This window comes from Lissotriton vulgaris, chromosome 2_2 (assembly GCF_964263255.1).
Source record: "Lissotriton vulgaris chromosome 2_2, aLisVul1.2, whole genome shotgun sequence".
Taxonomy (NCBI): Eukaryota; Metazoa; Chordata; class Amphibia; order Caudata; family Salamandridae; genus Lissotriton; species Lissotriton vulgaris.
Window position 1 is genome coordinate 57983926 of NC_141688.1, and position 23117 is coordinate 58007042.

Genomic DNA, 23117 nt, shown 5'->3' on the forward strand with positions numbered 1-23117 from the left:
CCTGCTCAAATGTTTTTTTTTTTTACGTTCCAAAAGAGGAAGAGGCCCCTTGGAGACCGATTCCCATTTGCAAATGGAGAACCACCTCCTTCGAGGTGTCGGTTAAAAATGAATGTTTTGAGACTTAAAATCAATTGCAAAACATTCATACATACCACTGCGATTTGGTATTTGGAAGGGACGCTTTTGACATGCCCCGCCCAAATACCGAATCGCTAAACCAAATTGCGATTTGGTAACAAGTTATCAAATTGCAAGAGGACCTCGAGCTGAGCCAGAGCCAGTTTTCAGGCTCGGACCTGACTTGCGCTTTCAGTGGCTTGACCACCTCTAGCGAGCACCGAGGAGGGAGGTAGTGGAAGGGTCCTAAAAAGCATTGCACAAGGTGAGTCTACGTGCACATATTTATTCCCAGTGATAAAGCATCTTCTATCTTAAAAAGGAAAGGCATCCTCTCCCACGCGCTGCAACAAGAGTAGCACCCGGCTGGTGCACATCATGCATGCACAAGGAGGCGAGTAACTCTGCAGGCAGTGGGGCTGCTATAGTGAATTGGACAATAAGCAAATCAGATTCTTGAATTAGAGAAATGACTTTCTGGTGCAAATTTAGGTAATGAATGAGGGTAGAGTGGTTGTTTGAGGTTGTTGGGCATTTACTGAGCAAATGGCGGTTCTTCAAGTAGGGTCTAGAAAGGTGGGAAATGATTAGGTAGGAGTGAAGGGGTTGTGCGGTGAACAAATAAGGCGAGTGAGGTGGTTGTTAGTGAACAAGTGAGACTAGTGTATTCTATACAAAACTTTATAAAATAAAAAATAAAAATAATGAATGTGTGGCATTATTTACTGGCAAAGGTGTGTGGTGGTTGTCGTGTAAAGGAGTGAGGTAGCTACACAGTGAAGTTACTGAACCTGGGAAGTAGTTGTTTAGTGAACGAGTCTGGTGGTTGTCTAGTGAAAGAGTGAGGTAGCAGTCTAGTGAACAAGTGTGATTATTGAATGAGGGAGATAGTTTTCTAGTGGACGAGTCAGGTGAGTATCTTGTGAACGATCCAAGTAGTTGTCTAGCGAATTATTCAAGTGGTTGCCTAGTTAATGTGAGCGGTTACCAAATGAGGGAAGTGGGTTTAGTATTCAGGTGAGATGGCTGTCTAGTGAAAAAGTGAGGTTATTGAATGAGAGAAGTAGGTTTAGTGAGCAAACTCTGTTCGATTCTTGGCATTTCTAAAACGCAAGGCTATCCAAAGGGCCTTTCGGCGCTAATAAAACCATACCAAAAACCATATCCACACAGAGTTAAATAAACAACAACGTCTTTAGCTGCTGTCTGACGCTTAACTAATCTTTAGTCTTCCTCAACCCAGGTGGATGCCTGCAGAATAAGTCAGGTGATGGTCTAGTGAACGAGTCAGGTGGTTTATAATGAATGACAGGGTAATTCACTAATTAATAACTGAGTGCAGTCTCTAGGATTAAATGAAGTACGCAGTCCTCTAGAGAGGTAGTTCTTCAGCAAGCAAATCAAGAGGGCACATATTTAATGCAGCGGGTAATTCTCCCCACAGAAAGCTCTATTGTGAGCACTCCCTCATCAGGGAGGTTATTCTCCATTGAGTAAGTCAAGATGTAGTTCTCTGATGAGAGTAGCAGGTATTTCTCACCACAGACAGTTCACTAGTGAGCGTCAGAGGTAGGCCTCAAGAGAGATAGTTATCTTGTGAAAACAGTGGGAATTTGTCCCACAGATAGTTTTCCAGTGAGTGTTGAAGGTAGACCTCTAGAGAGATTGTTATCCAGTGAGTAAGTCAAGTAGATGACCTCTCGAGGGGTAGTACCTGGTAAGCGTAGTGGTTATTTCTTTCCACAGATAGTTATCTGGTGAGTAAGTGTGGTAGGTGTGGCTCTAGAGTGGTAGTTCTCTAGTGAGAAAGTTAGGTAGGTATAGCTCTGAAGAGGTAGTTCTCCGGTGTATGAGGTCAGTAGGCTCCGATAGAGGCTGCGTGCTGGCGAGTTAGGGTGGGAGCTTCCAGATAAGTAGTCCTATGCTGAGCGAGTTGAATAGTTAATGAGGAAGACACATTGTTCTCTATATGATAATGGGGTGCTAAATCTGAACGTAAATCCTGGTCAGGCATGGTCAGCCAGAGGTGTAAAGATAAAGACATGCAAATGATTAGGTTGCTGTCTCAGGAGAGATGATGTCTGTCCAGGCAGTTGGACTGAGGCGAAAAGAAACTATAATTAATAAAGGACAGTGAAAGTAGCAAAACAGAGGCAGCACCCCTCTCTCACCCTAACTTGGGGGCACTAGAAGGTGAGTCATAGCCATCTTCTCAAGGGACAGCAGAAAAGGTCTGCTTTGGAGACTTTGGCAGAGGTCTGCTTTAGTGATGCTCTACCGCCAGCCCTATGAACACCTGCAAGGGTTGCTCTGAGGGTCACTGGCTCTGGCTACCCAAGGGTTAAAATTGGTATTGTCGGCACATCAGTGAAAACCAGCACAAGCCAACCGCGGACAAAAGCTCACAGCCATGGGTACCTACACAGGCTGCCAGCTGTAGACTATGCACAAGTAAAGCCGAAGAACCCCTCGGTGGCTGTCCATGGAGACAATGACTTAGGATACCCCCCAGGTCCTTGCTAAATAAAGCTATGTGCTAATTGTCTTTCTTTCTTAATCCGCCAGTTCCTATCACATGCTGCACTCTGGATGCAGTCGGAGGCCTCCACCATGTTCTTACTCTGCCTCTGGTAGAAGTCTCCCTTTGGTAGGCAGCCTCTGCCCTGGACATACGCTCCATCCTGCAAGAAGCCTACAAGTATTGCTTTTTGGCTTTAAGGGCACCTTTCAAAACGCTCCGTACCACTCCCTGTGCGGCGCCCTCCTCAGCTGATACTTCCTACATGACCTCAGCATGTCTCACAAGTACCAGATGAGGGCGCTTCACAGCTCACATCATGCAAGGTGTGGACTGGTGAGGGGGATCATGCCATCCACGCGTCAACATCCCATGATGGGCGAGTAAAGTTGTGGGAGGATTGCATACCCTTCTGAGAGGCATCCGAGGATGACGTGGAGTGAATTTTAACACGTCCTACTTTGAGCCTTTTCTCCTCCATCTTACTTGACAATACTCTCCGGGGTCACTGATTTCAAACCCTCACCCTTTTGTTACTTTGATTTTAGCTGCAATTGTGGAAACACAGCTAAGGGTTTACTATGGGGGGGTGACACGGGAGCAATTGCATGATTTGAAAAAAATGAGAGACAGGAGTACAGAGAGGACAGCGCCAAGATACCTCCACTGCCCCTCTCGCCTTTGCTACGACCAGGGACCAAGCAATGAGACCAGAGCTTTGAGGATGGCTGCTTTGGGAGGTTTTAAGGGTCCTGACTTTTTAAATGTACTAGACCACCACCACCATCAAACAAGAAGACTGAAGCAACATTCTTTGTCAATATTCAAGACTGAATTCGTTTCAGCCAATATGGCTCTGACATACTCAACCGGTGGAGTCAGTAGAGAGTGCTCAGCTCTCTGCGGGCTCCACCGGTGGAGTTTGGGAAACCCTCCTGATCAACCTTGGCGGTATCACAGTGGCCGGTAAACATGTGCGGTGAGTCAGAAGGTTTATCCCACTTATAAGATGGCGGACAACACTGGTAACAGATATTTTTTTAAGGCGGTTTTAAAAGTCAGCAGAGGTGAAAAATAGATAGAGCCCTTGAAAAGTCCTTTGTGTAGTGAAAGATAATGACTTGCTTTTAAACAGAACAGATCCCAGAAACCAACAGTTACACAGCAAAGCAACAAACTGTCCACTCCCCAAGTAAAATAGACGCCTGGACTTTCGATGTCAAGTCAACCGCGGCCACCCCAAAAGCACACACCCCACAAATGTGCCGACCAGGTAGGGGGGATGCTGGAAACACAGCTCAAAGCGTACAATTAAACACAGGACAGTACTCACCTTTCAACTGGAGCTCTTAATTTTCTGTGCCTGTCCCACAGCTGACAGTGAAATCTGTGGGTGCAGAGAGACATGCGTTACAAATGATAACCCTGGCTTTATTCAGACTCAAGCTGGCATCAACAACTTGTCTTCCATTCTCTAATTGGGCCTTGATCTTGAAAAACAAGGCAACCACTCACTCACACCACATGTGCAGGCAACATCCAAAATCTTCCAACAGAAGGGCTGGCTGAAATTTGAAAATACAAGTCCTTTATTTGTTGAGGCAACCTGACTCAGGCAACGCATACCCCAAGCGGACTTCGCCAATATGATGAGCAATGCGGAGACGGGATATACCACCATTACTACAAACAGGGTCTTACAGTCTTCTTTTCCATGTATTAACATTATTATTTTTTTGCACAGCGAGACAGGCCTACACACTTTTTAAATACCTTGACCTTAAACAAATGTGTTTTTGTATCTATTCTTGACCAGGTTCGAAACAACATGCATTTTCTTCAATTAATCAAATTTCTCTTCTACGATTAGATACAAGACCAAAGGTTGAAGGATGAGAGCATAAGGTAAATCTCAGGTAATTGTAATTTAATTCATTGGGTAGTACTTACCTTTAATGTTATGCCCATCATTTATAAAACCGAGGGCTATCTGCACAATCTTTACAGTCTGTTGGTGCATTAAACAGATACAGAGGGGGTGGCATGGGTCACTAGGATCCATGACACAAGCGTAAATGAACATACACAGAAGGACTCCGGATCAGAGAGAGGCAACTCACATCAAGGAAGCGTCTATGAGTGTAAGCTACCCACCAAAATAAACAAAGCCCTCTGGAAATATGAATAATACTGAATATTTACAAAGTGCAGGTTGGTACATGGATTCTCCCTTAGCACCCAAACAATACGAGTCACTGAAACCTTTCTTAATGGCAATTATGGCATCCCCCTCAGAGAGTGGAGAACCTTACAAACTCAAATAAGAGTCAACTGAATGAAATCCAGGAGTGTCTCAGTATTTTACCGCACGTGCTATAAAAGCAGAAATATATCCAACGTTTACAACTGTACTCCAGGTTTCAATCACAAAGTCTGCACATGTTGTGGTTCACAGGACAGAGCCAACCACAATGGTAAGTCAGTGGATGTACCATTCCCGAGCCTTCCCCGACACATGGTGGGTAACCTTATTGTTGAGTTGAGGACCAGCCTCAAGTCAATGCGTGGTTAAACAATATTGCAGCATTACGCGAAGAATGATTTTCAGCATCGAGTCCTTGCACAACTTGATTTATAACAGTGGCACGCATTTCCTCTCACAGTGTATGCTGATTCAGACTACCTTTGCTTCTGGACCAATGAAGAGCAGTCACTGTTGCTTCTCACTTTTCTGACTATACACAAACCATAGTCTCGACCCCCACAGAGCTGTACCCACCTCTTGGTGCTCCTCTGTAATGTGCTAGAGAGGCCACTTTATAAATAATCCTGTAGGCTATTAGATTATTAACCTCTTCCCCACTGCCCCTAAGTCACTGCCATTATCCATTCACGGGTCACCTGGTCTCAGGTTCTCCCCTGCTATGGATCAGGTGCTAAATCTACTTCCATTTTGACTCCCGCGTCCTTTCTGTACAGCACCTCTACTCATCTCGAGTACCCACGCTACTTTTATTCATTTGCTCCACGTGGCTCATATTTCCCGTCCCACATGGGACAACTGTGCAACACCAATGTTCCCACATAGGTCAACCCCCCTCATACATCACTCACCAACCATATGCTCCTAAACATCTATCCACCTCACCATGTTATTTGCCAAAACAGGATGCTTTCATGCAGTGACAAACCTGCATTGAGATATTCAGATCACGTCAGCAGCAGCACACCAAATCGATTTCTCATAGTACATTCTCCACTCAGTCAACTCTCTTATAAGTATGAGCGCTATACCCATCTGATACAGTAAAGAGACAGTGCCGTCCAGCACGGTCAGATTTCTCCAGAAAACTCTAGCAGGGCATATCATAAGCTAGGTCCAAGTAGTAGCACAATGTAAAGTTAATACCGCTCCTACCTGCATTTCCAGAATGCCACAAGATGGGTCCGCATGACAGGGAGTCTTTCCTTACTGGATGCCCCTCTGGTTAAAAGCCATGTACGCTCAGAACACCTCAGCAAGACCATTTAGGCCTTAGAGCTCAGAAAACAACACATTCCTGTAATCAGTAGTCGAACACTTCTAATTTTATAAGCCCCCTCACCAGTACGTTTCAATTTAAGTATATTAAGATAAACTCAACATCAGCACCCTTTTATCAGTCATGATTCGTGGGTAACCTCCTCTACAGCAGGTCTGTACTTGTTAAGATTCACAAATAGGATAGACTCATTCCGTCCGTATTTGTCAAGATTTGTAGATAGGCTCAACACCAGCAAGCCCATACTTGTCAAGATTCATAGATAAACTCAAGACCAGCAGGTCCACACTCCTCAAGATTGTTAGGTAGGCTCAAGATCAGCAGGACCTCTAGTTGCCAGACTGAAATAGTCTTCACTGTGAGGTAATCTTGCCACCAGTAGCCTTCCAATCGTCTAGATGTAAGTGTGATGCAACCAACATTTCTACACTTTTCCAGATTACAACTTTTCTCTGTTGGCGATAAGCTCAGTAGGTTCAAGTCTTCCTCTTACAAGGTCTCTCCTCACTGAGATTTTAGGTTGACCCCAGCATTCATCAAATTGTCTAGAATATAACTCTCCCCACTGAGGGTTAGGTCGGAGTTCAGCTATCCTCTAATTAAATGAAACCAAAACATTTTTAGAAGGTAGTTTGGGCTCTAGACACTTTCCACTTGTCAAGACATACTCCCTCATCTGTGAGGGAGGCTTGTGAGGAAGGCACATCAGTAATCCTCCACTTGTTCGGAATGATTATCCTTCCTGGAGGCAGAGCTACAATGCAGGAACTCGTAAATCAAAGGACACTTCGCGAGCAACCAACCGCTGCCTCATCAGACGTCTGCAGATGTATGAGGGAATCCACATTCTCAAATCTTCACTCCTCTAAGATTCCTTAAAAAAGAGTGGTGGAGAATGATTGATCCAAAAGAGGGTAAGATAAACGAATGCCGTCATTCAAGAAAGCAATCCCGAGTTTGCTGAAATGGAACAGGAATTATATTACACGAGGCGGTATCCTTCATAAAACAATATCCGTCAATAATGGAACCATCCATGTGGTATGAGACCCATAATTTAAAAATGCCACTGAAAAAAAGATTTTTTTGGGTGTATCCTGGTCAATGGTGTACACCAGAACCTGAACCTCAATCCCTCAAACGAAAGCCTTTTGAAGCGATCAGAGCTTGCCCACGCTCCCTATGTTAATACGTTCATGGCAACCACAAGCGTGGCGGGTAGAGGAATGCATTTTTACTTGCCAGTGGAGGGAGGGGTAGCGGGCACATCCAATTCCATGCTGCCTGGAAACTGCTTGGCTGCAGACAATGCCTATGAAAACTCAGAATATTTTTCCGTGATGCAGGAGGCGGTGTTTTGATGATTCCGCGGTTTCAGGACTGAGGGTCTGATTAAAAAGGCGACACACGGCGAGTTCAGGCTCCTGCTGGAAATGGCATCAATTCTCCGCTCTAATCCAGAGGATTGACGCGAATAATCAGGGACTCAACTGCGGCTCCCGCCAGAAGAGCGGAGAGGGGGGGATCCGCGCGATGAATCATGCCTCGGAAGCACTGGTTGCAATTGTTTCTCTGCTCCCCTTTGTTTAAGAAACTGTTTACTATCCCAAAAAATGTCAGCACATGTGGATCTCACATCCACCAGCTGGATTCCTCTCTTTAACCAGTGTGATGATATTTGTAGGGAACCCACTCACTGCAGTAGACCTCTTGCTAGAGGCGCCATAAGACCATACTTATAAATGAGAAAGAGTGTGCAGGATACTAACTTAACATGGGCACATCAGCAGTCATAAATGTCAACCTTCGCTCAGCATCCCTACCACAGTACCATACAAAATGCAAGCCAACAGCTATAAATGCCACCTTCATAGCTTCTCCCACACTCTCTTGTGCGGGGTGGCATATGCTCCCCTAAGAGACTTCTCCCGCAGTGCCCTTTAAGTCAGTGCCAATGTGAAATGACACTGCACATCAGCAGACATATCTCTTGCAGCAAGCTATAATAAATTCATCATGGAATGACATTTCATGTACAATAAATACATCAAGTGCAGAACCCATCAACTGAAAGCAAAGCCAAGACAGCTGCTCTTAAATAATAGAGATGGCAAAGCCTGGGAACCTAAATCTAGATGAGGTATTCTATCCCTTGAGAAGCATATTTAGAGTCAGCTTGGAACTCAAACTTACACAGTAAAAAAAAAAAAAAAGAGTGTAGGGTTCATCAATTCAAAGTAAATGCGAGAGAACTGCTTGCAAGAAAGAATTTACAGGCAGACTTGGTAGCTCCTATAGTGGTACCCAATAAACAATCAGGGTGGCATCATGTCTTGTAACAAGGACGCCAAGTCAAGAGTCCATCAACTTACGGCAAAAGCAAGATGAGTGCTTGCACACTGGAAGCAACGTGAGCACAAGTGCCAATGAACTAGTCAGTAAATCAACCCAAATCAAACAAATTTACTTTTATAGAGACATCTAGTGAGATATTAAGGATATGATGACATTATATATATATATATATATATATATATATATATATATATATATATATAGTATCCACCAACATAAGGGCACTGTTCCTGGATGGATATTAAGTCAACAAAATCAAAGAAATATCTCCTACCACAACAAACATAATTCTTGTTGTGTACTAAAATGCCTGGGAAATAATGACAGATGACAAGTGTTGAATAAGTACCATGAGCAAAGCCTCAACCATGTAGCGTGATATCACATTACTTCTTTTACTGCACCAGCTAATGTGAGACACCAACTAAAGTCATGAAAACACATCAAACAGAACATTTTACACACACACACCACCCCCTCACTCTTCCCTCCCCCAATTACCACTCATCATGGAAACACAAAAAGCACTAACCACTATGTAGTCATAAACATTAAACGCAAGGACCACACTGGCGAGATTACTACACACAAATTCAGCACAGGTGAAACATGCCACATAGCTAGTAACATAAAGCGGAAATCTACTCCATCCACCGGGCAATGGGCAAATTACCAATGTAAGAGATACGCGATCATTCAATCCATGCCTCATGCGAAAACTGCCCACCACCCTCCACCACATACCCTCACACAGCGCAAACAAGACCCACAAAACCCTATCGGACATTTATCATTATGCACAGATTCCAGTCTAGGACAGGGATTCTGCTTCCCAGCGAAACTGCAATTACACACGCAATTCTCTTCATTTATATGGAGTCTAGTGGGGTACAGAATCTATTTCAAGCTATCGGCCGGGCAAGAACCTGTGATACTGTTCAAAATCATAAGTTCGCGATCTCCATCCACCGCTCTCTCCGGCACTGACACCCTGAGGCAACCTTACACTAAACTTATATTCCACCAGTTTATAGGGGTAAATTGAATGCACTAGGAGGACCATGGCTTGTATTTTAAAGAAGGAAGCGCATATACATACTCAACAAACACTGCACCAGTAATACCTTTTAGCTCAATGAGGCGCATAGTCGAAAGTTGGGATTTAGCCGATAACAAATCAGCAGGTCTTTTTTTTATAAGAACAATGAAACAGCAAGTAAAATTAACTGCATGCAATGAATTGCTACACCAGTAAAAAAAATTAAACAAATGCATTCTGTAATGCATCACCAAAACGCCCTCCTTAGTGATACTGCTCCTGAAGTACTTCACCATTTGAAATTTAACCCGTTGGCTGCGTCGAACGTTCAGCTCCAGCGCTGAACGTTCGAAAAGCGGGTGGGGCAGAGTCGCCCAATGGACGTGCGCAGCACTACCAAGGTAGTGCACTCAATGACCATTGGCCGACGGGTTAATAGTCAAAGTACGTTTGGACCAAGTAAGCAATGTAATTTCCTAGTTCCATCACTGCTACCGCTGAATTCGCCAGCATTCAACACAAGGTATTATACGGAACATTCTACATAATATCCAACACTGCCTATTGGTGACCTCTCACAGCTGCACAAGCAGTAACAACTGGGAAACATACAAGTGAACATATACACATAAAAAGCACATGCATGCTTTAAGTTGGATATCACCATGCTCACAACTCAAGCGACACCATACACAACCCTACAACAGAACATATTAAGTTAGAACTCTAACATACATTCAACATAGTTCATCAATTACAGTAACTGGATATTACTACATCTAACCAAGCTTACTACAGCCCATGACTTCACACAGATATCCAGCGGCTAGGCAACAGGCGTGCACTGCAACCTAGGAGATAGGGAAGTCATCTGGAACAGAGCTCTGGTGATACCCATCAAGCAGCAAGAACAATCACTTGACAACAGAACAGACACAAACACACAACTGAGCAAGATCAATGGATCACGTACAATCAAGACATCCCTCGCAGTGCCATTCCCTATGCAACCATGTGGGTCTTTGACAATTAAAAGATAACACTGATAGAATTAATTAAGCAGGCAGTCTAGTAGGGATTCTCGTAGCCATCACCTGCAACAGTCCATCACAGTGCCAGTCAATGACTGTAGCCAGCCCTACTGCCTAAATGTCACCTGAATATTAAGCGTCAGCTATTTTAAGGTGATGTGCGTCGCTGCATCCCAGTTTTACACGGCACGCCCTCGCTTGAATCAGTTTGCACGGTTAAGACTGTCCATCATCTAGACCCACTTTAGTCACCGCACGCTCCGAGTGGAGACCACCACCACGACAGCTCCATTAGCACACGCCTCCCTCCATGTTTAGGGTGACAGACAGTGCACCTCTGAGGAGAGGCGATAAGGAAAAATCAATGTCTTGTTGGCACACACTGAAATCTGTTACTGCTAAGGCCATGAAGCTACCATTAATCACGACCAAAATCCAATGCTCGGCCAACGAGCCCTCAATAAGCAAAAACACGTCTGCTTTGGAAGTACAAATCTATCCGGCTGAAACATTTACCCATACATTTTATAATTTAAATACGAACAAAACGCCTAGGCAAGGTATGATCAAAGTGATTGACAACTTGATGTTGAGGGAGAAAGGCAGTAAATAATTGAGAAACGCAAAGCTGAAAGGAACAAATCAGACATTGAAGTTCCAGATTCGGTGGGAGTGAGTTCAACAACCTCAGAGCAAGCTCCCTTGCCCCAAGTGTCATGAGGAAACCCCCAGATCTTGGTAGGGGCACCTCACTTGAGGCTGTATTACTGTTGATGCTAGGCCTAATGTACAAGTTGAGTGTTACATGTAGATGTTTGGTAGACTGCCAAACAATGAATGAAACACTACTCTCTTATTAAGGGCATGCGAGTGATGCCTCTTACCGTGAGAAACGGTGCTTGGAAATAAAGAAATGGATTAGAGTCACTGCTGGCTGCAGAAGGGGGACTTGGAAACAGCAAACTAGAGGGGGACGAGCTGTGGGCATTGTGATTGCACAACACGCCAGCTCAGAATCCAAAGAAAATGAGTACCCTGAGGGTAAGGTCACCAGATGACCCCAAGTTACCAGGGGCACTATTTTCGATTAGGGGCTTCAATTTGAAAACCACTGCATTCTGGACCAATCTGAAAATAATGACCTGGAAAAGGTAATTCCAGGACTGGAACATGGTGCCACTGATGATATGGAGTCATCTGTTAATCTTACAGGAGGAGGCCTCCTTTTGGGTCCTCTGCTGGCTACGGGTACTGCATAAACCACTACATTAACCACTATCTTTCGTCTGCATTGCGTTCGCGAAGGACCATCCAGAACAACATCTGATATATGGTCAATGGCCTTGAAATAAAGTCAACGGCAACTTGTAGATAATGGAAGCACAGATCGCGGTAGGGAGCCATGATGGAAGTGGCCTAACAGGTTACAAGTATTTTGTAACCCAAGGGTAATCGGAGGCTTCCTCGTACTGTTACAGACTTGGATTCAGAGCTAGGGGATGCATTAAGGAATAGGTCCCTCTGACATGACTTTGAGCGAAGACAGGCACAGAAGAGTCCTGAGTTGCAGCTGTAGAACTTTCAGGGGAAGGATGCAAGAAAAAATATTAAGAGTGACGAGGGGGTATTGTGAAGATGAAAGAAGGGGACTGACTGGCTGGATGCATTAGGGCAGGTAAGGGAAGCCAGGAGCATGTCAGACACAGATTTAAAAAAAGAAGCATTTTCTCTCAAACAGAGAGTTTGAAATATTTGCATTGTAAATGACAATGTATTTTATTGATTGCCAATTGCAATGGCAGTAGCACAAACTCTCTCAAATGTGAGCCCCGATACATTGCAAATGCTTGTTACTACAGTGGCAACAGGAAAGCTAGCCTACAGGAAGACAAACAATAATGGCGGCACTCAAGCTTTTGCTGTAAACATCTTAAGCTAAAGCATGGGTGCCGCAATTGCTTCAAAAGTAAAGAAATAAAAATAAAAAATCAATTTCTTTATTTTTGAAGTTATCACACCCACTTGTTTGTTTAAGATGTTTAAAGTTAAAGCGCGGGTGCCGCCATTGCAACAAAAGTAAATAAACAGAAAAACTTTTTTTCTATTTATTTACTTTTATTACAATGGCGGCACCCACGCTTTAGCTGTAAACATCTGTAACACAAGCGCTGGTGCCGCGATTGCTTCTTAAGTAAAGAAATAGAAAAAAATGCACATTTCTTTTTCTTTACTTTTGAAGCAATCATGGACTCGCGTTTTAGCTTAAAATGCTTAAAGCTAAAGTGCGGGTGCCACCATTGTATAAAAAAAAAGTAAACAAATAGAAGAAAAAAGGCATACAGCCGATCACAAGTAACAAAAGAAAGGCGTGGGCGCCATTATTAGCGCTGAGGAATGCTGCGCTGTTAAATAAATAAATGAAAGTGTTGCGAGAGAGCATGTCCTGCCTGCAAAGGCCGGCAGGACAGAGCCCTTTAAGAAAATAGTGCTCCGAGGCTAAAATTGCAACCTACGGAGTAACAACACATGTAACAGGGAAAGTCCTCATGGGAGGTTAAAGGAAGAGAAAAGGCAATACTAAGGAGGTACTACTAAGACTATTGACAAATGAAAAGACACCATTTACAAAGAACCAGGACAGGAGCCAATTAAAACAAAGTGGGCGGAGCTTTATGTCCTATCCTGAATGCAGCATGTCTCGAAGCGCTGCCTAGGCAAAACCTAACAAGGACAGGGGATGTTGTACCAGGCACTGTTACTTACTATGATCTGGACGGAATGGTGTCATACTTGAGTTGCAATTTTGTCAAAGGTGACAGAGAAGCAGAATTAGAGTTCTATAGCGTAATTTATACTTTAGTAGAATGCAACATGAGGATGGATTTGGCTGATGTTCAGAAGGTGGTGGAGTTTAGTGCTTAACTGAAGAAGACGGCTAAAGGTAGACTGTGTAAGAGTAGACTGTGGCGAATGACAGGAGAGTATAGTGCCAAGGGGGAAAAATCAGAGTCATTGGAATGGCGCGGGTGAAGATGAAGAGGGAGAATAGAGGACCTCTGGATTAGGAAAGGGAAGGGTCAGGCACTTCTGGACCAGCCATTGATGAATACGCAGGAAGCTCCATAGGATATAATGCTGATAGACTATGAAGGAAGAAAACAAATGTTTACAACTGATTTTTTGAAGAGAAAAAGAATGAGAACACGGTGCCAAAGGATGCAGCGTTCTGAGATTGGGGAACACAAAAAGTCAGCCGAAGGGGGTATTCTAGCGCGTGCCAGGCTGCATCCCTGCAGCTTGCAACCACTGACTCCTACAAATGGTAGGTCACTGCTCAGAGGGAAAAAGCACATCTGAGTTCGGAAAAGCATTTTAAAAATGGCCAAATAAAGGTTTTTCCAAGGACTTTTCATTTTGCCTGAAAAATGGAGTGTGCGTGTAGGAGAAAAAAGGACCAGGTGGCACTGGTTTACCTTAAAGTCCTAGCAAAATGTGCAGCTGTAGATGGCAAGTACCCAGCATCCATGTTTCAATGGATTGCAACCTAGCTTCAGGATGCAGGTGCGCTCAAAATCCCTGCTATTCCAGCACAGTGCATGTCTATAACAGGGTTCATGGCTGTTTCACAATGAATCGTGCCCTCGTTTCCGGGCTTACTTGGGAGGCTAACAGGTGCAAAGACGTGTGTCCTTGCGCTGATTAAAGCAGTCCCTGTTCTGAAGGCAGACGTGCACAACATACCAATATCTTGTTTACTCACAAGCTGTCGCCTGCTGGTCCAAGGAAGGCTTCTGTACTTTCCGCACAGTGGTGCCTCTGTTAGTGCTATACTGGTGTTGTATAGCGCTTTACTATCTCTTGCGAGGCACAGAGCACGTTCAGGGCGGAGCAGTTGTATAAAGGGCGTCATACGACAGGTGAGCTCGTGGAGGGGTGAAACAAAGACAGGGGGTGGCGTTTGGAAGCTCACAGATCATCCTAAGGGGGCATGCTTAAATACAGAGAGCACGTCACCATCTGCAAAGACAGGGAGCCCAATGAGGGTTGTGGCACTGGCTAAACTGGCATGGGTTCTGACACCATTCAGCACCTTTTTTTCAAACAATTTTGACTGATCTCCATGGAAACAACACAGGTTGTTGCATGCACCAATAAGACGTTTAGACAATATCCTTAAATAGTGCATCAGCATTTCAAGTACAAGAATCTGGACAGGTTGAAGATTGCATTACATTACCCTAATCACGGTCTACCCTTAAACCAACCCTCATCTGGAGCACAATCAAGGTGGCTGTGCTCAAGAATTCATGTTGAGAGCCCTGACCTACTTGATACAAAATGAAACCTCGCAGCACCTCATCACGAAGCTCTACACGCACTCGTAGAACGTGGGGCAGATAGGAGCTACCATGGTGAGTCTAGACTGGCAGGGTGAACTAGGTGTGGTCATCAATGACAAAGAATTGACTTACTGCTATTCGGTCATTAGGATGGTATTCCTGAACAGTAGGCATCAGTTGATACACTTTAAATACGTTAATAGGGTATCCTACACCCCTGCCCGCCTGTCCCATAAAAGCTTGAAAGACAGCCCACGATGCCCTAGATGTACTGCTGGGGAGGTGGAGTTCGCTCATGCGGCATGGCTCTGTCTCAGAGTTAGGCGCTACTGGGACACTATATTGAGAGAGGTGAGCGAGATGGCAGGAGAGCAGCCTGAGCCGACTCCTCTACTGCCACAGCTAGGCTACGACAAAGAGATTCCGAAGGCCCACAGGTGCTTGGTGGGGATGGGTATCCTACTAGCGAAGCATAGAATAGCCATGCAGTGGTCGAAGGGGCAGCTCTCCACAGTAAAGGAGTGGCACACAGACATGACATTCTGCAACACTATGTCGGGTGCATAATATATGCATCGCTATATGCAGCTTATCGCGAGTTAAGGCTGGTTAGAAGCACATCGCGTGACATTTGGGGACAATACCAGGGGTACCTGACCAGAACTGAGAATAAAGTGGAGGGGAGTACAGAGGGGGCAACATTTTGGGGTAGTGTGCGGTTTTGCAGCATGTGAGCAAGATGGCTGTGATGACCCCACAAGCTGGGTGGGGTTCAATGGTCGGTTGGGGGCAGGTTGAGGGGATGGGACAGAGTGTGTATGAGATACATCACAATATAAATGTTATTCGTTTAGATGATACTTCAAACAAGCACTGGCAAGGCCAATATGCCTGTCTTTTTTTAGGCGCCTGTAAATTGTTGTGGGGTGTGTCTGGAAGAAATTAAAGAAAGCTCACAGAGAGGTACTTACATATTAGTCAGTTGGCACCCTATGTGAAGCACAGGATTTTAGTTTATAAGTTTTATCCCACGCCCTTAATTACAAAGGGCATAGATCTTGGAAAGAATTCATACTTACGCTTCTTTCGTCCTTTTAGAGACTTACAACTTTTTCATCGCACCTAAAGATCTGAATTTTGAATAACTGTCTAAACTTTGAAGGCTACTAAAAGACTCAATGAGATGGCAAAAGAAACCCAGCAATCCAAGGATCATAACATGGGTTGCAAACCCATGGTGCCCGCATCCCCATGGGGTGCGGGATGGAATTTTAGGGGGTATAACAAAGAGGGATAGTTTGTACGGTATGCACAATAGGAATCCGGCGAGACTTTTGTAGGGGGTGCGAACATCAATCAAACATTTCCCAGGGGTGCGGAGCACAGAAAAGGTTGGAAACCCCTGATCTAAAAGGTTTCTCTCTTCAAAAACCTCAGCCCGCCCTTCTGGGAATGTTCATTCAATTTTTTTTTATTATTTTTTTTATTGATAGGCGCCTTGAAGCCTCCGGGTAAAGTAGCGCTATATAAGTTTTCATTCATTTCATTACCTGGTTTCACCCCGGAGTCAAGGCACTGGCTGAAGCGGAGGTAAGTGAGCACTCAACACAGTGTCTGCAGAGGACTTCCATCAGCAAGGGGGGCGCCGTGTTGTGTTCTGATTTATCTTTTGCTCCACCTGCTCTGATGCTCCGAGCCAGTACACTTAAAGCGACCACACGGCTTCTCTGCATCACAAGCTGGCACCTGCCTGGACTGACACGGGATATCCAGGCTGAAATGGAGAAGGATGTGTGTGTATTCTGATGAAGTCCCCAGGAGCCATCAGTCCCATGGTGGGCCACATCAGGGCTAAAAATAGGGTGAAGTGGTTCAACTTGGGTTACAACTGAAAGTTATAAACTGCATAAACATCCTTTCCCTGGTGCCAAGCTGCATCTCTGGAACCACTGCACACATCTGGGCACCGAGTGCCCGTCTGCACTTCTACATAGGCCAGTCGGGGCCCAGGGCATAGGGTACTCGGTAAGATGTGTGTATGTATGGGGGGGCCAGGAGAGGTCACATTATCCAACAGACTTGCATATAATGTTTCAATACATGATACCACAAGCAGGGTGCATGACAGGGGCCTGAGGGGCAATAGAAAGGGAGAGGAATGCGGATTGGTAGGAGTTCTAAAAGAGAAAACACAATAGTTAGAAAAATAACCAATATTTTGAGGACTTTCAAAACAGAGTGGGTTTTCATTGTCTGTGTGTATGTAACACCCTTTGTGAAATCCGACAGACATCGCACAGCACCCGATTGAAAGCGTCTGCGCCCAACTATTTGTCAGAAAATGTATTTATGGGGGGGTATAACACTGCCTGCCCCCGCCCCCAATCAAAGCCCCTGACTGGCCAGGTTCCTTGGCCCGTTCCTTACACAGGCACCTGTGTAATTCCTGCACACGCGGTTCCATACACGCCGCAGATTGTTTCTGCCCGAGCGGGCAGCGCACTGAAGCCACTTGTCCAAATGAATTAAACACGTGGCTCGGCAATTAGAAGCAGCGCCAGCAGACGTGCAGGCCCCCGAGAGGACGGCGGGCAGATGAGGTGGGCAGCGTGTGCTTCTGCAGGCGGGGGTAGGGGGGATGCAAGAGACCGCGGGTAGAATCGCTCAGCCATCTGCGAAAGAACACGTTTCAAGACCGTCTAACACAACTCAACAGTTTGCATTGTTTGCTGTGTAGCGCTTAAACTCCTACTTTGAGCCGCTTGTTATTTTATCAGTTCTTGAACGGACCGGTGGACTGTGGGATGCGTGTTGCCTTTACCACAGCTCGTAGAAGCAGGGATGTTTTTGTAGCCAGCTGTTCAGAGTCGGCATGGTTTAGGTCGGGAGAGTAGTGCTCTGTCGAACGTGTGTGTCAATAAGGACGTGCCTTTTTTCTGTTGAAGTTTTTAAATTGTGAGAACTCGACCTGGGGTTGTGGGAGAGCTAAAAATATCCACCTGTTACATTACACAAGTCATATTCGTTTTTGAGGCATGGTGAGATTAGGTGATTTGCCCAGTATCACAGGATGTTGAACGGACGCCGATACTCGAATCTGGTCCCTCGGTTTATTTATTTATGCATTTTTATATAGCGCGACTTTACCCAAAGGTGTCAGAGCGCTTCACAATAGGACCAGTTACTGTTACAAGAGGAAAATGTTATACATGTTACAGAAGCAAATCCCCATTCCTAAACAAGATGGCGTCCCCAACTCCTGTCACAACGGAACCGGAAGACTGGGGAAAGTCCAATGATCAAATGACAATGTATTCAGGGCTTCAAGTGGGAATAAAAAAACTGGGGTGGGGGGGGGGGAGGTCTCAAGGGGCGTGGTCAATGCAATTAAGGGCGTGGCGTAAAAGACATAAGCTAAAAATGTTTGCTTAGCATAGTGTGGCGCATATTTGTATTTTGCTGTTTTTCTCATAGCATCCAGCTATATGATACAAGTGACATCATACCTACAAGTCTGGACTATTGGGTTTGTCAATGGTTGTAGTTGCATAAGATAAAATAAGCAGCAAATATGGCTTATAATATAATATTGAAAAAGCTTCCACTAAAAGCCTTGGTAACACCACGACCATGCTGCTGCTCCTGAGTTTCAAAAAGTGTCGGGAAATCCAGAGAGCAATTGACCCTATAAAGGATTTCCCTTGCCCTACAACACTCACCTAGCATGACGTCATACCATAACTTCTCACTAGTGTAAATGTACGCAGTGTGAGCACACGCACATCCATGTGCCTGCTGTCACGGAAAAAACTGACCACAGCACAAAACAGAGCCTGATAGGGACCAGTTTCAAGGCCTCCTTTAAAAAACTGCTGGTGCTCAGTACCGGTGGGACCCGGCCCACTTAAAGCCTTGTATGTATTTTGAATGAGAGAGCAGTGCAGTTAAGAGAGAGCACAAGGCGCAGGTGAAGGAGCGTCGCCCCCACTGCTTTAAAGCAGTGCAAGCAAGAAATAAATTGACAACAAAACATTATCATTTTATTTCAATTTTGCAGCTGACCTGCAGCCAGCCACATTGTTAGAGTTTAGCCGGGCCGGGCTCCCCTGATGTCCGTCAAGGGAGGAGGAGCAGTAGCTGCACCCTAACTGCGCATGACAGTTTGGCTGGCCGGCCGTCTGTGGCCGGCCAAACCGTCATGCGCACAGTGCATGTTTTCCACGGGCTGTATTATAGAGTCTGGGTGGAGAACATGCACATCCTCCAAGCCGTACCACAGCTCTCAGACCAATCACAGTGCTGCTGTAAGGCAGCGTTGTGATGGGTCAAGGGATTCTGAGAGGCTGCGTTCTTCCTGGTTCTTGCGTTGAAGGAGAGGCGGTTGCTGGTGACAGTGACTCCAGGAAAGTTTTCTGTTCTTTTTTTGTTTCTTTCCAAACTCCCCCCCCACATTATCCGCCCCCCCACCCCGCCACCGTTTCCTACCAGCCGCCACTGAGAAACACGCTTGTGTGATGGACATGCTACCGACTTGAGATATCCTATCAAATCCGTGGCAGGTTGGCCCATTTGCTTCAGATGAAAAGAAATGTTAGAAATGTATCTGTATGATTACATTTTTCAGTAGTTTAATAAACCTCACTCATTTTTGTTGTTTAGAAATTTCAATAAAAGTCTTTTTTCAACAAAAATGTTAAGGAAAAATTGTATGCTGAAGACAAAATATACATATGTGCTTGTATTTTGATAATGCTACATGTAAGCTGGAATGTGTGTGCAGCGATGTTTTATATAAGCACAATTGTGAATTTGGGCAACATTTCAGAAACCTAAATGCAATTTCGCCAGTTTTTCGCAAGTAAGTGACAGGAAGCTGCAGATTAATCGAAGTACAATATCAAATACACGACACCAGGACAAAACAGATGCACATTATTCAGTGAAATAAAGGCACCCATGCATTTGCTATGGTGTCATACAACTAAGGGCATGTTCATAAAAAAGGTCTGACATATGTTAAAGGCATTGTCTTTTACGATGTCACACATACCATTGGAATGCTCCGTTATACAGTCACCCATCAAAATAACATTCCCTTTGTAGTAGCCTTTTCTCTAAGCGAGCATTGATTGATTAAAATTTTCTTTTATGCTGTCACCCACGGACCTCCTGTGAAGTCATCTGGTACTAATGATCAGTTATAATGTTTAACAGGACAGGACATAACACAAGAATCTTGCACAACGCTCTTCTTCCAAAATCGCTCTGGGCAGTCTTCCACCTCCTTGATAATTACACGTGGGCTGGGCTCGAGTCCCAATAACCAACGCTGGGTGAGGCTAAAACCACAGTAATCCCCTAAAAAAATGACAGTTCCACCTATTGTTTATAGTGTTGCAAAAAACCCACAAGCAAATAGTTTTAAAGGGTTTGTACATAACTTCGTTCACTGTAGAGATGCGTGATCATTCACCATGCATGTATGTGAATGCGCGATCATCCTATCTATGACATCACATGCCGCCACCAAGGCAACAACCTCCCCCTGAGATCTGGATCACGGGGTATAAGACGCGAACCATCAATGGTGACTCCATCTTCAGAATGAGCCGGATAAAGATACATTAGGCAGAGGTCTCAAAAACCAAGAGAAATCTCAGTCTGAAAGGCTCTTTGTCCTGTACCTTGTAGGTTCCCACAAATGGATGCGTATTCTCTTGCACCGCACACTACTCCCGGATTTGAATATGCTGAGCTCCAAAGAGCCACTAATTGAGGGTCTCGGAGGACCACGGAGCACAGCCTTTAGCAGAAGCTTCCCTTCTCCGGTAATTCATTTCTATTAAGTCGCCAAAATCTCCTATGAAAAGGAAGCTCTCCATATGCCATCAATAATGGATCCACCAGGCTATCAGCTTACCTTCTAATGAGCAGCTCTTAGCGTACATGGCTCGCGCGGCGAACGGCTACAACCAACAAGAGTACGGGGGCTCCTCAATAATTTACAGTGGCTCATCTTCAGCTTACAGAAAATTCCATGTTGTTTTACATCCACTTCTAAGAGGAAAGATTACGCCAACCCATTATACGTCGCATGACTTTCTTCGTCAGTGGGATGGCAGATTTGGCATGCTCAACGCGGCATCAGAAACTAGCATCTGTGCTTCATCCATTCATCAGGAGACTCCATTGCTCCAGCCAGGAAACTGCATTTATTCTTGCATCACTGTCCTATGTAAGTGAATGTGTAAAGGAAGGAATGACAGCCTTCTCACTTTGCCTCATCTCAGCCCATTTTAGAAACCCTCCATCCCACAGGAAGGCGCTTAAACGTAAATTGAAGTCTTGGATCTGCACCAAGTGGCTCTAAGCACTTAAAGTCTCTAATAGTTTACCTACATACTTAATAAAATGTGCCTTGAAGCCTTGTTTTCACAGATTTGTTTAGCCTACAGTCATTAATTATTTAACTTGGATATAGCAAAATTGCCAAAAAATGAAGCCCCTGGGCTAGGAATCATCAAAATGTAAAGATATGGTATTGCAACGTTTATATAGGGCTTACTACGCCTATGAGGGGTGCTGAAGCACTTGCTTTCATGGGTAGAACCCTACTTATGTGAACTAGAATACAGTTCATCTGTCGCCCACGGTGCTTTGAATCTTCGATAGCTGCTTCAGTTAGTGAGAGTTAAAGGTGGCGGCAGGCTTCCGACAATCTCCTCCGCCTCTGTGGTAAACCTACCCAAATCTGGCAACAATTCTTGGGCCCTCCTGGATTGTTTGATGGTTGGATCGTTATTCTTCCTCCACAGGTTGCATCTCCTTCATAGCTTTACGCTCCATGGCGATGGCCCTCTCACTTCACATCGGCCCCCACCTGACATACGGGGTTCGTAACAGCGCATTCAGGGAAACAGTCCGTTCAGATCACAGCATTGCACAATCAATAGAGCAATGCACCAGGGTGACAACTCTAAGTCATCTCTGCGGCCCCTACCTGGCACATGGAGGTTATGGGCAGCACACAGGTTTTCTGCGTTCACTGTGTGCAATTCAACCACTAAATGGACATCTCTTTATTTCTCCTATTTCACATCAAAGGTTAATGTTTTGTCTTTAATTCTTGGTGCATGAGGTTAGAGTGTGGCTGGCAGACAGGAGCCACATGAAAGTCAAGTGTCAAGTTCATCCTATATCCGGCCTAGATTCCTATTATACATGGAGCAACATTACAGCTTATCAAACACATAAGAGAAATTTGCCTAGGATCACACAATTTGGTCAAGCTCGGACTGATCTCAGGTTTTCTGCTTCCACATTGTTCATTTCAGGCATTAGATTAACATCTCTTTATCTCTTCTATTTCTCCTGTTGTACATCAAAGGTTAATGCTTTGTGTTTATTTCTTGGCACATGAGGTTGCAGCGTGGGTGGCGGGCAGATGCCGCAACTGCATTTTTCACTTTCAAATAAGCACTGCCTTGCATTATCCTGCTTGCTTCTCCATAACCCAAATATTTCAGTTTTGTGCATAAATCTCTAAATCTGTCACACCACAATAATGAAATGATGTGCTTTATTTACCAGCTCCAATTACTGAATGTTTTTGAGATGTGTTCCTCGAAAGGAAGTCAAGTTGCTGTTTGTAGCTCTGGAAATTCGAGAGCACTGTGTTAAATGTGACCAAGTTGTTACACTGCCGGGTGTGGGTGGTCCTGTTTTTAGCCCTTCTCACACCCACCTTCTGTAGCTGTACTGCACATTTTCCATTGTTCTGTATTATAACACAATAACATAGGGTAGCATTGTTGTTATGGTGCTCTTGGGTCTGGGAGACTGGGGTAATTTAGACTTTGCTATGTATGAAATGAAAGATCATGCATGCTTACTTTGAGCTGGCTCCTTCCGGATGAGGTTGCAGTAAATAAGTGAGCCCTGAGGTAGTGTTACTGTAAACAAGTATGTCAAGTAAACAGTCTCCAGTGAACCATGTCTAAAATAGGGCAAAGATCTTATTGGCGAGTGTAGTCTAGAGTAGATCCGGATTAGTGGCCGTAGTTTATGGTCTTGGGATCTTGGTTATAGGCGATAGCTTGGATGAATCTCTGTGGCTTTACGTGTTTATGGGGAGGTACAATTTATGCAAAAGAAACCGGTCCTCGGAAGCTT

General features: G+C 44.7%; 1 protein-coding gene across 1 annotated transcript in view; it reads right to left on the bottom strand.

Moving 5' to 3' along the window:
• The window catches only part of PEAK1 (pseudopodium enriched atypical kinase 1), a 566235-nt gene that overhangs the window by 313940 nt on the left and 229178 nt on the right, over window positions 1–23117 (bottom strand). Inside the window, exon 3 of the mRNA XM_086959284.1 lies at window positions 3972–4025. The gene's annotated coding sequence lies outside the window, so the exon portion shown is untranslated. The remainder of the gene's footprint in view (window positions 1–3971; window positions 4026–23117) is intronic.